This window comes from Cherax quadricarinatus, chromosome 57 (genome assembly GCF_038502225.1).
Source record: "Cherax quadricarinatus isolate ZL_2023a chromosome 57, ASM3850222v1, whole genome shotgun sequence".
NCBI lineage: Eukaryota > Metazoa > Arthropoda > Malacostraca > Decapoda > Parastacidae > Cherax > Cherax quadricarinatus.
Genome location: NC_091348.1, coordinates 26,860,129 through 26,873,833, shown reverse-complemented (window position 1 = coordinate 26,873,833; position 13,705 = coordinate 26,860,129). Strand labels below are relative to the sequence as shown.

The 13,705-nt window shown below is 39.7% G+C and overlaps 1 protein-coding gene across 4 annotated transcripts in view; it reads right to left on the bottom strand.

The window, feature by feature from the left end:
• The window catches only part of LOC128693582 (unconventional myosin-XVIIIa), a 269,739-nt gene that overhangs the window by 254,261 nt on the left and 1,773 nt on the right, over positions 1-13,705 (bottom strand). The window contains exon 1 of one of the 4 annotated variants that reach the window (XM_053783375.2): positions 10,536-10,693. The exons of 1 other annotated variant lie outside the window; for it this stretch is intronic. The gene's annotated coding sequence lies outside the window, so the exon portion shown is untranslated. Of the gene's footprint in view, positions 1-988; positions 1,096-10,418; positions 10,694-13,705 lie in introns of those variants that run through there. 2 more of the 4 variants (XM_053783377.2, XM_053783378.2) reach the window with 2 other exon arrangements.

The window sequence follows — 13,705 nt, the reverse complement described above, 5'->3', positions numbered from 1 at the left end:
CCAAACATACACGTACAAACGCACTTACATAAATACACTTACATAATTGGTCGCATATGGAGGTGATCGTTAAGCGGGGGTCCACTGTATTTGCACACCAAACATTCACAAATTTTCAAGATTCCCGAGGCTCAAAACACTTTACTGTAATGCTGATGCTGACCTAAGACACTTCCTGAAAAAATTTAGCAGAACACGCAGGCATTACACTCGAAACATACATTTCTTAGTATTCCTCGTGATTGCCCCAACCTCTACAAAAACTCAATGCAAATAAATGGGTCAAAAATGTAGAACGCTTGATGAGTTGCATAACAAGGGGCTGTTTATATAGTATGCCAGTGATGTCGGTTAGGTCTGTAATAGTTGTGTCGCGTACTTGTAGAAATAAAGATTATTACAGTGGAATCCCGGATTTAGTCCGCACCAGATACTACTGTAAAATTTGTATTTAGACCACTTTTTTCGGTGAAATAATGCTCCGGATTTAAGAGAACATAAGAACATAAGAGAGGAGGAACACTGCAGCAGGTCTGTTGGTGCATACTAGGCAGGTCCTTCACAATCCATCCCACTATTAGGACACTTGTATAACCCAACTTTCAGTGCTACCCAAGAAACAAGCCCTGATAACTCCATTCACTCACATGCAAGTCCCACTCAAATCCAACCCCTTTCACTCATGTATTTATCCAACCTAAATTTGAAACTACCCAAGGTCCTAGCTTCAATAACACTACTAGGTAGACTGTTCCACTCATTGACTACCCTACTTCCAAACCAATACTTGCCTATATCCTTTCTAAATCTAAACTTATCCAATTTGAACCCATTATTGCAGGTTCTCTCTTGGAGAGATATCCTCAAGACCTTATTTATATCCCCTTTATTAATACCCAACTTTTACTTGTACACTTCGATCGTGTCTCCCCTCATTCTCCGTCTTACAAGTGAATCTAATTTAAGGGACTTCAATCTTTCTTCGTACCTCATCCCAGAAATCGTCTGTATCAGATGTGTCCGTCTGCCCGGGATGCCGTCACTCATGCGTATGTCTCAGTATGGCTCTGTCACTGGTTGAGTGAGCATTCATCTGAAACATTTCGTAATAATCCATTGTTTTTTGCGCTTGTTTATTGAGTGTGACTGCAAAATAAGCCACCATGGGCCTAAAGAAAGTTCTTAGTGCCAGCCCTTTGGTAAAGAGGGTGAGAAACATGATAGAATTCAAGAAAGAGATTGCAGAAAAATATAAAAGTGGCATATGTGTGGCTGAGCTCGCCAGGATGTATGGCAAGTCCAAATCAACAATCAGTTCTAGCCTGGCAAAGAAAGTAGAAATCAAGGAAGCTGATGTTGCAAAAGGGGTGATTAAGGACATTTGTGCAAAGTGGAATGAGGTGCAAACTTTTGTGGAAAAATATCACCCTGACCAAACTGATACAAGCCATATCTGTAACAAGTTCAGTGACAATACCTTGTCCCATTTAGGCAAATCTTAAAAAGATGCCAGACACAGAGCTCTCTGGACAGATATTTAGTGTGACAGGGTCCAGTGCCAGTAAAAGACAAAGAAGGGAAGTAACCCCAGATAGGGCTTTGATGCCTGAAGTCCCTAAAGCCCCAACAATAACCTCTGCTCCTCCTCCCTCTCCCCTCCTCGCCATCCATACCCCAACAAGTCTTCAATAAAGGTAAGTGTGATGTTAAATGTTTATTTATCCATTTCATTAGTCATTTATATTTTTTCTCATTTTTTTCTGTATGTAAAACTATAGTTATTCTTTAAAAATGCTTTTTTTTTTGTTAATATTTTTGGGTGTCTGGAATGCATTAATTGTATTTACATTTCTTATGGGAAATATTGCTTCAGTTTTCGTCCATTTCGGATTTAGACCAACCTTCTGGAACGGATTAAGGATGAAATCCAGGGTTCTGCTGTATTATACATCCAATTTATAAATTATGCCATGTTCCTTTTCTTAATTTAGTTGCAAGGTTGAGCTTACAAGCTTTCTGGTATACAGGTCCCTCTCAACATTTGCGAGAGTTAGGGAATCAAGAACTTTGCGAATGTTGAAAAATCACAAATGTTTGGTGCCCCAATATACTGTAGGGAAATATAATACAATACTGCTTCCTTAACCTACTGAACCATGAACAATCATAAAACACATGAAAACATTGTTAAAATATTGTACTAATGCCAGCCCTTTGTTAAAGAAGGTGAGAAAAACTATAAAATTCAAGAAAGAACTCATAGCAGAGTACCAAAGTGGAGGGAGGAGAGGGGAGAATGTGCCTTTTTCAGTGATTCTATATGTACGATACTAAAGCAGTTTAAGCCGATAAAGGCTATAGCACCAGCCAGCGATAAAGTGTAGCAAGTAAGTTAAGCAATTAATCGAAAGAAAAAGAACAGCACAAACCTAACTCCTCCAATGTCATTGGAGTTATACAGGGTGACTGACAACACCACCGTCTCTAGTCTACTGCCTCTGATGCTGCCCCCACCACTATGCACAGCTTATGTCTCAGTAGCCTTTATACACCGAACAACAACACAGCAACACTCGTGACATACTTAATGACGTATTTTATTCATTCTAGAGTATATGTCATATTTCTATGCTATTAATATTGTTTATTATGTCTTATTAGATGCAATGTGATAGATAAATAAGCCATAGAGTTGATATTAGTGTCATACTGAAGGACTATCTTGTCCTATCTCCTAACAAACTCTGCCACCGCCACAATTCCTAACATACTTAATGACATATTCTATTCATTCTAGAGTATGTCATGTTTGTATGTTATTAATATTGTTCATTATGTCATACTAGATGAATTGTGATAGATAAATAAGCCACAGAGTTAATATTAGTGTCATATTGAAAGACTATCTTGTCCTATCTCCAAACAAACTCTACCACCACTATAATTCCTAAGATATGTAATGACATATTTTAAATATGATTGGGTGGCTGGGAATTCGCGAATGTTTGAAGCTCGCGAAAGTGGAAAATGCGAATGTTGTGGAAGACCTGTATTTTAAAAAAAAGCTGTCATCTAGAACTTACATCAGCAAGCAAGCAACTGCAACTGGAGAGTTTATAATGCTTAGGTCCTCCACCAGGATGCAACCCACAGGTCAACTAGATCCCAGATATCAACTATTAACTGCTAGGTAAACAGGGGAAAGAAATGTTAGGTGACTTGCCCATATACCTCACCTCCACCCAGGATTGAATCTAAGGCCTTTAAGATGTCATTCAAATGTTCTACCACAAAACACTGCGACTGGGAAGATAAGCCCCCGGGAGGGTAAACTAAATTTTGATGAAATGAAGTCACACTCTATGGCTGTTGGGTACCCTAAAATTCAAATTCAAAAATATTTTTTATAACACTGTCTCCCATCGAGGCAGGGTGACCTCCCCCCCCAAAAAAAAGGAGGAAACATATTCATGATCATTCATGACTATTTAAAAAAATTACAGGCACACTAAACCCATAGGGTTCATACAGAACATGGGAAAATGAAAGACAATCAGGTTTGATCCAAAGAATTGGATAGCTGTAATTCCCTGTATCAAGAACCCTTCATCAGCATCAAGGAACCCCATTAAAACAATTATGAGTGTGTTTAAATAGCAACATTTTTGCAGAGTCTATATTACGTTCAGAATTTTGAGAAAGATTTCAGCTAACAGTAAATTAATTTAATTTAAATGGAAAATTAATTCATTTACTGGGAAAAATAAACATTAATATAAGAATGCAAAATAATACAAGGTAAATGCATCATAATTTCTGAAATTTAAAAGGATAAAAGTATAATAACCGCTATGCAGTTAATTGTACCTGGTAATATATGAGGGCTATGAAAAAAATAAGATAAAGTAAAGATTACAGGGCTAAGTCTGAAAGCTGAATCTGCATAATTCACCACCAATGCATAAATACAGCCTCTCCTCACTTAGCAACGTACACTTTTACCAACGACTTCGGCTTCCTCTATTCTGTTTATTACAATATACAGTACACTACTGTATAAACATTTAAAAATATGCTAAAAATGTTATAAATGGTGCAAGGGTGACATTAAAACAATATCAAAGATGTCTGACAAATTCATTTACCGACATGGTCTTAGGAACGGAACTCCGTCATTAAGTGAGGAGAGGCTATTGTCTTGGAACCATACGGTCTGAGCTATTGTCATGGAACCATACTGTCTGAAAAATCATATGAATTAAGTTTATCTTAGCTCTATCATTATTCCATTCATTCATGGAGGAATGCTAAACCCATGGGAAGGGGGGGGGGGGCATACAGTGCCTAGGAGGAATGGGAGGCATTTAGGTTTGACTGGAGTTTACCTAGAGGAATGACTCAAGAAAGGGAAGCACAGGTTCAATTCCGTGGATAAAAAAGCTGTTGCTGGCTTCAAGGAACCTCCATTGTTAAAAGACATGGTAGATAGATTGAATTATCTTTAATACTCTGAGAAACCAAATGACTGAACACCTGTACTCCTTGGAATGCAGGTGAGAAAGATACATCATAACACTTTGAAAATCCATGAGGGACTTGTCCCATATCTGTACATGGAAACTACTCTCTTTGAAAGCAAGCAGGCAGTGCAACATCCTCCCAATGAAGAGCAGGGGTGCCATTAGTACACTAAGAGACTGTTCAACTGCCTCCCACCATACATAAGGGGGATTACGACTAGACCCCTGCCTGTCTTCAAGAGGGAGCTGGACAGACACCTGAAGTCAGTACCTGACCAGCTGGGCTGTGGTTTGTCTGACGGTTTGTGTACAGCCAGAAGTAAGTTTGGTTGATCAGGCCATGATCCACTGTTTTGGGGGTGTTGACTCCCGAACACCCTCCAGGTATAAATATCCTGTACAGTCGTAGGTTGTTAAACAGCAACTACATACTTGGAAGGTATTATCTTCCTGTCCTACGAGCGTGAAAAACACACACACACACACCAAGTAGTAGGCTGGTAGACAGCAATCCCCCAGGGAGGTACTACCCTACTATCATATGAGTGAAAAACACACACACATACGCCCACAAACACACATGTGAACACAAGCAAGAGGCAGAACCAGGAGCTATGAATCGACCCACTGCAACCACAATTACGAGTACATGCAAACACACACACACACACAAAGCCTGGTGGGGAACCTGGCTATAATAATAATAAAATTATATCTTTATTTACTATAAGTACATGTACAAGGTATACAGGTCTAGCTGACATCAATGACATACTACTACAGTATATAGAAAGCTGCTTGTTATGCAGAGCATTTCAGGCAAATTAATTGTCAGTTTTGTCTCAAAATGCGACCCACACCAGTTGACTAACACCCAGGTACCCATTTTACTGATGGGTGAACATAAACAACTGGTGTAAAGAAACACGCCCACTGTTTCTACCCTCACTGGGAATTGAGCCCAGACCCTTGCTGTGTAAAGCGAGAGCATTAGCCACCAGGTGATGGGTGAACACAGACAAGTGTAAAGAAACATCCTACGTTTCCACCCCTTCGCCAGGAATCGAGCCTGGACCCTCACCATGTGAAGCTAGAGCTTTAGCTACCAGGCCTCGGGGCACTGTGGGGCAATAATCCTTGCAACCAGTAAGATATATAAACAATATTTAGGCAGCATTCAAAAATATTTCTGCTTAAGATTGCTAAATTACTATCTTATCACACGGTTTTGTTTTATTCTTTAGGTATGCTATTTCATATACGTTTCTTTTTATCTAACATTAGCATGAGTCTTCTGCTTGGGTCACACATAAGGTTTATGAGCCTTTGTTATATCATACACATGATTTTAATATCCTTTGCTTAAATCACACAAGATTTATAAACCTGCTGCTTGAATCATGCACAATGTTTATGAGTGTTTTGCTTGAATCATACACAAGATTTATGGGTATCTTGTTTGAATCATACACAAGATTTTTAAGACTTGCTTGAATCACACACAAGATTTATAAACCTTCTGCTTGAATCATACACAAGGTTTATGAGTCTTTTGCCTGAATCATACACAAGGCTTATGAGTGTTTTGCACAAATCATACACAATGTTCATGAGCAAGTGTTTTGCATGAATCATACACTATGTTTATGAGTGCTTTGCCTGAATCACACACAAGGTTTATGGGTGAGTGTTTTGCATGAATCATACACAAGGTTTATGAGTGTTTTGCCTGAATCATACACAAGGTTTATGAGCAAGTGTTTTGTTTGAATCATACACAAGGTTTATGAGTGTTTTGCCTGAATCATACACAAGGTTTATGAGTGAGTGTTTTGCATGAATCATACACAAGGTTTATGAGTGAGTGTTTTGCATGAATCATACACAAGGTTTATGACTAAGTGTTTTGCTTGAATCATACACAAGGTTTATGACTGTTTTACTTGAATCATACACAAGGTTTATGACTGAATGTTTTGCTTGAATCATACACAAGGTTTATGAGTGGCTTGAATCATACACAAGGTTTATGAGTGTTTTGCTTGAATCATACACAAGGTTTATGAGTGATTGTTTTGCTTGAATCATACACAAGGTTTATGAGTGTTTTGCTTGAATCACACACAAGGTTAATGAGTGAGTGTTTTGCTTGAATCATACACACAAGGTTAATGAGTGAGTGTTTTGCTTGAATCATACACAAGGTTTCTGACTGTTTTACTTGAATCATACACAAGGTTTATGACTGAATGTTTTGCTTGAATCATACACAAGGTTTATGAGTGGCTTGAATCATACACAAGGTTTATGAGTGGCTTGAATCATACACAAGGTTTATGAGTGTTTTACATGAGTCATACACATAGTTTATGACTGAGTGTTTTGCTTGAATCATACACAAGGTTTATGAGTGTTTTGCTTGAATCATACACAAGGTTTATGACTGTTTTACTTGAATCATACACAAGGTTTATGACTGAATGTTTTGCTTGAATCATACACAAGATTTATGGGTATCTTGCTTGAATCACACACAAGACTTATAAACCTTCTGCTTGAATCATACACAAGGTTTATGAGTCTTTTGCCTGAATCATACACAAGGCTTATGAGTGTTTTGCACAAATCATACACAATGTTCATGAGCAAGTGTTTTGCATGAATCATACACTATGTTTATGAGTGCTTTGCCTGAATCATACACAAGGTTTATGGGTGAGTGTTTTGCATGAATCATACACAAGGTTTATGAGTGTTTTGCCTGAATCATACACAAGGTTTATGAGCAAGTGTTTTGCTTGAATCATACACAAGGTTTATGAGTGTTTTGCCTGAATCATACACAAGGTTTATGAGTGATTGTTTTGCTTGAATCATACACAAGGTTTATGAGTGTTTTACATGAGTCATACACATAGTTTATGACTGAGTATTTTGCTTGAATCATACACAAGGTTTATGAGTGTTTTGCTTGAATCACACACAAGGTTAATGAGTGAGTGTTTTGCTTGAATCATACACAAGGTTTATGACTGTTTTACTTGAATCATACACAAGGTTTATGACTGAATGTTTTGCTTGAATCATACACAAGATTTATGGGTATCTTGCTTGAATCACACACAAGATTTATAAACCTTCTGCTTGAATCATACACAAGGTTTATGAGTGTTTTGCACAAATCATACACAATGTTCATGAGCAAGTGTTTTGCATGAATCATACACTATGTTTATGAGTGCTTTGCCTGAATCATACACAAGGTTTATGGGTGAGTGTTTTGCATGAATCATACACAAGGTTTATGAGTGTTTTGCCTGAATCATACACAAGGTTTATGAGCAAGTGTTTTGCTTGAATCATACACAAGGTTTATGAGTGAGTGTTTTGCATGAATCACACACAAGGTTTATGAGTGTTTTGCCTGAATCATACACAAGGTTTATGAGTGAGTGTTTTGCATGAATCATACACAAGGTTTATGAGTGAGTGTTTTGCATGAATCATACACAAGGTTTATGACTGAGTGTTTTGCTTGAATCATACACAAGGTTTATGAGTGAGTGTTTTGCATGAATCATACACAAGGTTTATGACTGAGTGTTTTGCATGAATCATACACAAGGTTAATGAGTGAGTGTTTTGCTTGAATCATACACAAGGTTTATGACTGTTTTACTTGAATCATACACAAGGTTTATGACTGAATGTTTTGCTTGAATCATACACAAGGTTTATGAGTGGCTTGAATTATACACAAGGTTTATGAGTGTTTTGCTTGAATCATACACAAGGTTTATGAGTGATTGTTTTGCTTGAATCATACACAAGGTTTATGAGTGTTTTACATGAGTCATACACATAGTTTATGACTGAGTGTTTTGCTTGAATCATACACAAGGTTTATGAGTGTTTTGCTTGAATCACACACAAGGTTAATGAGTGAGTGTTTTGCTTGAATCATACACACAAGGTTAATGAGTGAGTGTTTTGCTTGAATCATACACAAGGTTTCTGACTGTTTTACTTGAATCATACACAAGGTTTATGACTGAATGTTTTGCTTGAATCATACACAAGGTTTATGAGTGGCTTGAATCATACACAAGGTTTATGAGTGGCTTGAATCATACACAAGGTTTATGAGTGTTTTACATGAGTCATACACATAGTTTATGACTGAGTGTTTTGCTTGAATCATACACAAGGTTTATGAGTGTTTTGCTTGAATCATACACAAGGTTTATGACTGTTTTACTTGAATCATACACAAGGTTTATGACTGAATGTTTTGCTTGAATCATACACAAGATTTATGGGTATCTTGCTTGAATCACACACAAGACTTATAAACCTTCTGCTTGAATCATACACAAGGTTTATGAGTCTTTTGCCTGAATCATACACAAGGTTTATGAGCAAGTGTTTTGCTTGAATCATACACAAGGTTTATGACTGTTTTACTTGAATCATACACAAGGTTTATGACTGAATGTTTTGCTTGAATCATACACAAGGTTTATGAGTGGCTTGAATCATACACAAGGTTTATGAGTGTTTTGCTTGAATCATACACAAGGTTTATGAGTTTTGCTTGAATCATACACAAGGTTTGTGAGTGAGTGTTATGCTTGAATCATACACAAGGTTTATGAGTGTTTTGCTTGAATCATACACAAGGTTTATGAGTGAGTGTTATGCTTGAATCATTCACAAGGTTTATGAGTGTTTTGCTTGAATCATACACAAGGTTTATGACTGAGTGTCTTGCTTGAATCATACACAAGGTTTATGACTGCTTTGCTTGAATCATACACAAGGTTTATGACTGTTTTACTTGAATCATACACAAAGTTTATGAGTGGCTTGAATCATACACAAGGTTTATGAGTGTTTTGCTTGAATCATACACAAGGTTTATGACTGTTTTGCTTGAATCATACACAAGGTTTATGACTGCTTTGCTTGAATCATACACAAGGTTCATGACTGTTTTACTTGAATCATACACAAGGTTTATGAGTGAGTGTTATGCTTGAATCATTCACAAGGTTTATGAGTTTTGCTTGAATCATACACAAGATTTATGAGTGAGTGTTTTACATGAATCACACACAAGGTTTATGAGTGTTTTGCTTGAATCATGCACAAGATTTATGAGTGAGTGTTTTACATGAATCACACACAAGGTTTATGAGTGTTTTGCTTGAATCATACAAAAGGTTTATGACTGAGTGTTTTACATGAATCATACACGAGGTTTATGAGTCATACATAAGATTTATAAGTCTTTTGCTTGAATCATACACAAGGTGTATCACAATGACTAACATTCACACACTTTGCAAAAATAATGAACAATAAACTATCACTTAATGTTATGCTGCTACACAACATACACAAACATACACTAACTCATACAACTTTAAAAAAGACAACTTACTACAAACAACACTGACTGGATTAAAACACTGTACCACCGACTGACACACTTGACTTCCAGACAAGTGTTGAGTGAAAGTGTTAAAAAGCAGAGTTAAAAAAAAAGTGTTGTAGTGGGCGTGACACTACAAGTTGCTGTCTAACTTTAGACAGTCGACAGCAAGTGTGAAATACAACTGTCGTCGAGTTTTATCCTCGGTGAAGCCTCCAGGTCTGATTTACTACCTTCCACACAACACAAATCTACAAGTAACACTACAATATAAGTGTTGTAGTGGGCGTGACACTACAAGTTGATGTCTAACTTTAGACAGTCGACAGCAACACTGTGAAATACAACTGTCGTCGAGTTTTACCCTCGGTGAAGCCTCCAGGTCAACCTTACCACCCTCCACACAACATAAATCTACAAGTAACACTACAATATAAGAGGTAGAGGCTACTACACTATATTACCACCAGGTACGAGTAACGGCACACTGGTAATCACTGTATTACACTGCACTACACAATCTCACACCTCATTAACACTCATCAGGGGCAGTAATGATCATTAACGGTGCCGTTGCTTACCAAGAGAGCAAGTTTAGAGGTTATTTAGAGTAGTTTCATTGAGATTACGAGAGAGAGAGAGTGCAGACACGAGTGTAAACACAGAGCAATATGGCGACTGACTGACAGTGAGAGAGACACAGTCAGCACTCACTCGTCTACCTCAACCCCAGCGTCTCAACACTGACAGTGAGAGAGACACAGTCAGCACTCACTCGTCTACCTCAACCCCAGCGTCTCAACACTGACAGTGAGAGAGACAGTCAGCACTCACTCGTCTACCTCAACCCCAGTGTCTCAACACTGACAGTGAGAGAGACAGTCAGCACTCACTTGTCTACCTCAACCCCAGTGTCTCAACACTGACAGTGAGAGAGACAGACAGCACTCACTTGTCTACCTCAACCCCAGCGTCTCAACACTGACAGTGAGGGAGACACAGTAAGCACTCACTCGTCTACCTCAACCCCAGCGTCTCAACACTGACAGTGAGAGAGACACAGTCAGCACTCACTCGTCTACCTCAACCCCAGCGTCTCAACACTGACAGTGAGGGAGAGACAGTCAGCACTCACTTGTCTACCTCAACCCCAGCGTCTCAACACTGACAGTGAGAGAGACACAGTCAGCACTCACTCGTCTACCTCAACCCCAGTGTCTCAACACTGACAGTAAGAGAGACAGTCAGCACTCACTTGTCTACCTCAACCCCAGTGTCTCAACACTGACAGTGAGAGAGACACAGTCAGCACTCACTCGTCTACCTCAACCCCAGCGTCTCAACACTGACAGTGAGGGAGACACAGTCAGCACTCACTTGTCTACCTCAACCCCAGCGTCTCAACACTGACAGTGAGGGAGACACAGTCAGCACTCACTTGTCTACCTCAACCCCAGCGTCTCAACACTGACAGTGAGAGAGACACAGCACTCACTCGTCTACCTCAACCCCAGCGTCTCAACACTGACAGTGAGGGAGACACAGTCAGCACTCACTTGTCTACCTCAACCCCAGCATCTCAACACTGACAGTGAGAGAGACACAGTCAGCACTCATTCGTCTACCTCAACCCCAGCATCTCAACACTGACAGTGAGAGAGACACAGCACTCACTCGTCTACCTCAACCCCAGCATCTCAACACTGACAGTGAGAAAGACACAGTCAGCACTCACTCGTCTACCTCAACCCCAGCGTCTCAACACTGACAGTGAGAGAGAGACAGTCAGTACTCACTTGTCTACCTCAACCCCAGCGTCTCAACATTGACAGTGAGACACAGTCAGCACTCACTTGTCTACCTCAACCCCAGCGTCTCAACACTGACAGTGAGACAAACACAGTCAGCACTCACTCATCTACCTCAACCCCAGCGTCTCAACACTGACAGTGAGAGAGAGACACAGTCAGCACTCACTCGTCTACCTCAACCCCAGCGTCTCAACACTGACAGTGAGACACAGCACTCACTCGTCTACCTCAACCCCAGCGTCTCAACACTGACAGTGAGACAGACACAGTCAGCACTCACTCATCTACCTCAACCCTAGCGTCTCAACACTGACAGTGAGAGAGAGAGAGACACAGTCAGCACTCGTCTACCTCAACCCCAGTGTCTCAACACTGACAGTCAGAGAGACACAGTCAGCACTCATTCGTCTACCTCAACCCCAGCATCTCAACACTGACAGTGAGAGAGACACAGCACTCACTCGTCTACCTCAACCCCAGCATCTCAACACTGACAGTGAGAAAGACACAGTCAGCACTCACTCGTCTACCTCAACCCCAGCGTCTGAACACTGACAGTCAGTCACTCACTTGTCTACCTCAACCCCAGTGACAGTGAGACACAGTCAGCACTCACTTGACCCCAGTCTCAACAGACAGTGAGACAAACACAGTCAGCACTCACTCGTCTACCTCAACCCCAGCGTCTCAACACTGACAGTGAGAGAGAGACACAGTCAGCACTCACTCGTCTACCTCAACCCCAGCGTCTCAACACTGACAGTGAGACACAGTCAGCACTCACTCGTCTACCTCAACCCCAGCATCTCATTACAGACAGTGAGAGAGAGAGTCAGCACTCACTCGTCTACCTCAACCCCAGTGTCTTAATACTGACAGTGAGACACAGTCAGCACTCGCTCATCTACCTCAACCCCAGCGTCTCAACACTGACAGACAGTGAGACACTCACTCGTCTACCTCAACCCCAGTGTCTTAACACTGACAGACAGTGAGACAGTCAGCACTCACTCATCTACCTCAACCCCAGCATTTCAACACTAAACACAGTGAATAGAAGGAGCACCTTATGGGGAGACTTTTAGGTGTTCTTATTAGGTTCAAATGTCAGCTCATTTGATGAAGTTGTCCTTTGACCAGTAAATCTGATCCAGACTCCCACCTACCCAGGCTATTTAGTGCTAAGAATTCCTTCAGCATTCCCCAGACTCTCTACAATCTGTCTAGTTGTGGTTCCAGGAGACTTCTAAAGGACCCCAATGGAAATAAGTCACTCTGATTTTTTTGGGTTATCCTAGGTTCTCTACACATATGCTGCTATGTATGATAATCTATGTAACTGTATTTGTGTATACCTGATTAAACTTACTTATTCCATGAAAACCAAAGCTAATAGTAGATAAAAAAAAGTCTCTGCTCTAAGCTATGCCTAAATCTGCCATAAGTAACTTTTCGAGGTCAGTTAGTCATGGGGAACTGACACCCATTAATTAAATAGATAAATGATACATATGAACTCTTATTATAATAATCAAAAGGAAGCGCTAAACCTGTATGAACTCTAAAAAGAACAAAAAAGGCATAGCCACTTCAAAGCTACTGTTAAAAAATTCCTCCTTTCCTTAATGTGATCCTAACAACAATTCATTATACTGAACAATTCCTTCAACCAGTATTGTTCCTGCCCTTATCAATCATTCCTTCAACTCACGTACCTAGCTTCATCCTCAATATATCACTAATTATATCTTTTATTGACTTACTAAATACCTCCAATATCATAAAAGCTATGTATTCTTATTTTCATATACTAGTAATCATGATTTAGTTTAAAAGCTGCCCGAAATGCCTTGGCCTGGTGGCTAAAGCTCTCGCTTCACACAGCGTTTCCGTGTTCGATACCCGAAGAGGGTAGAAACATTGGGCGTTTCCTTACACCG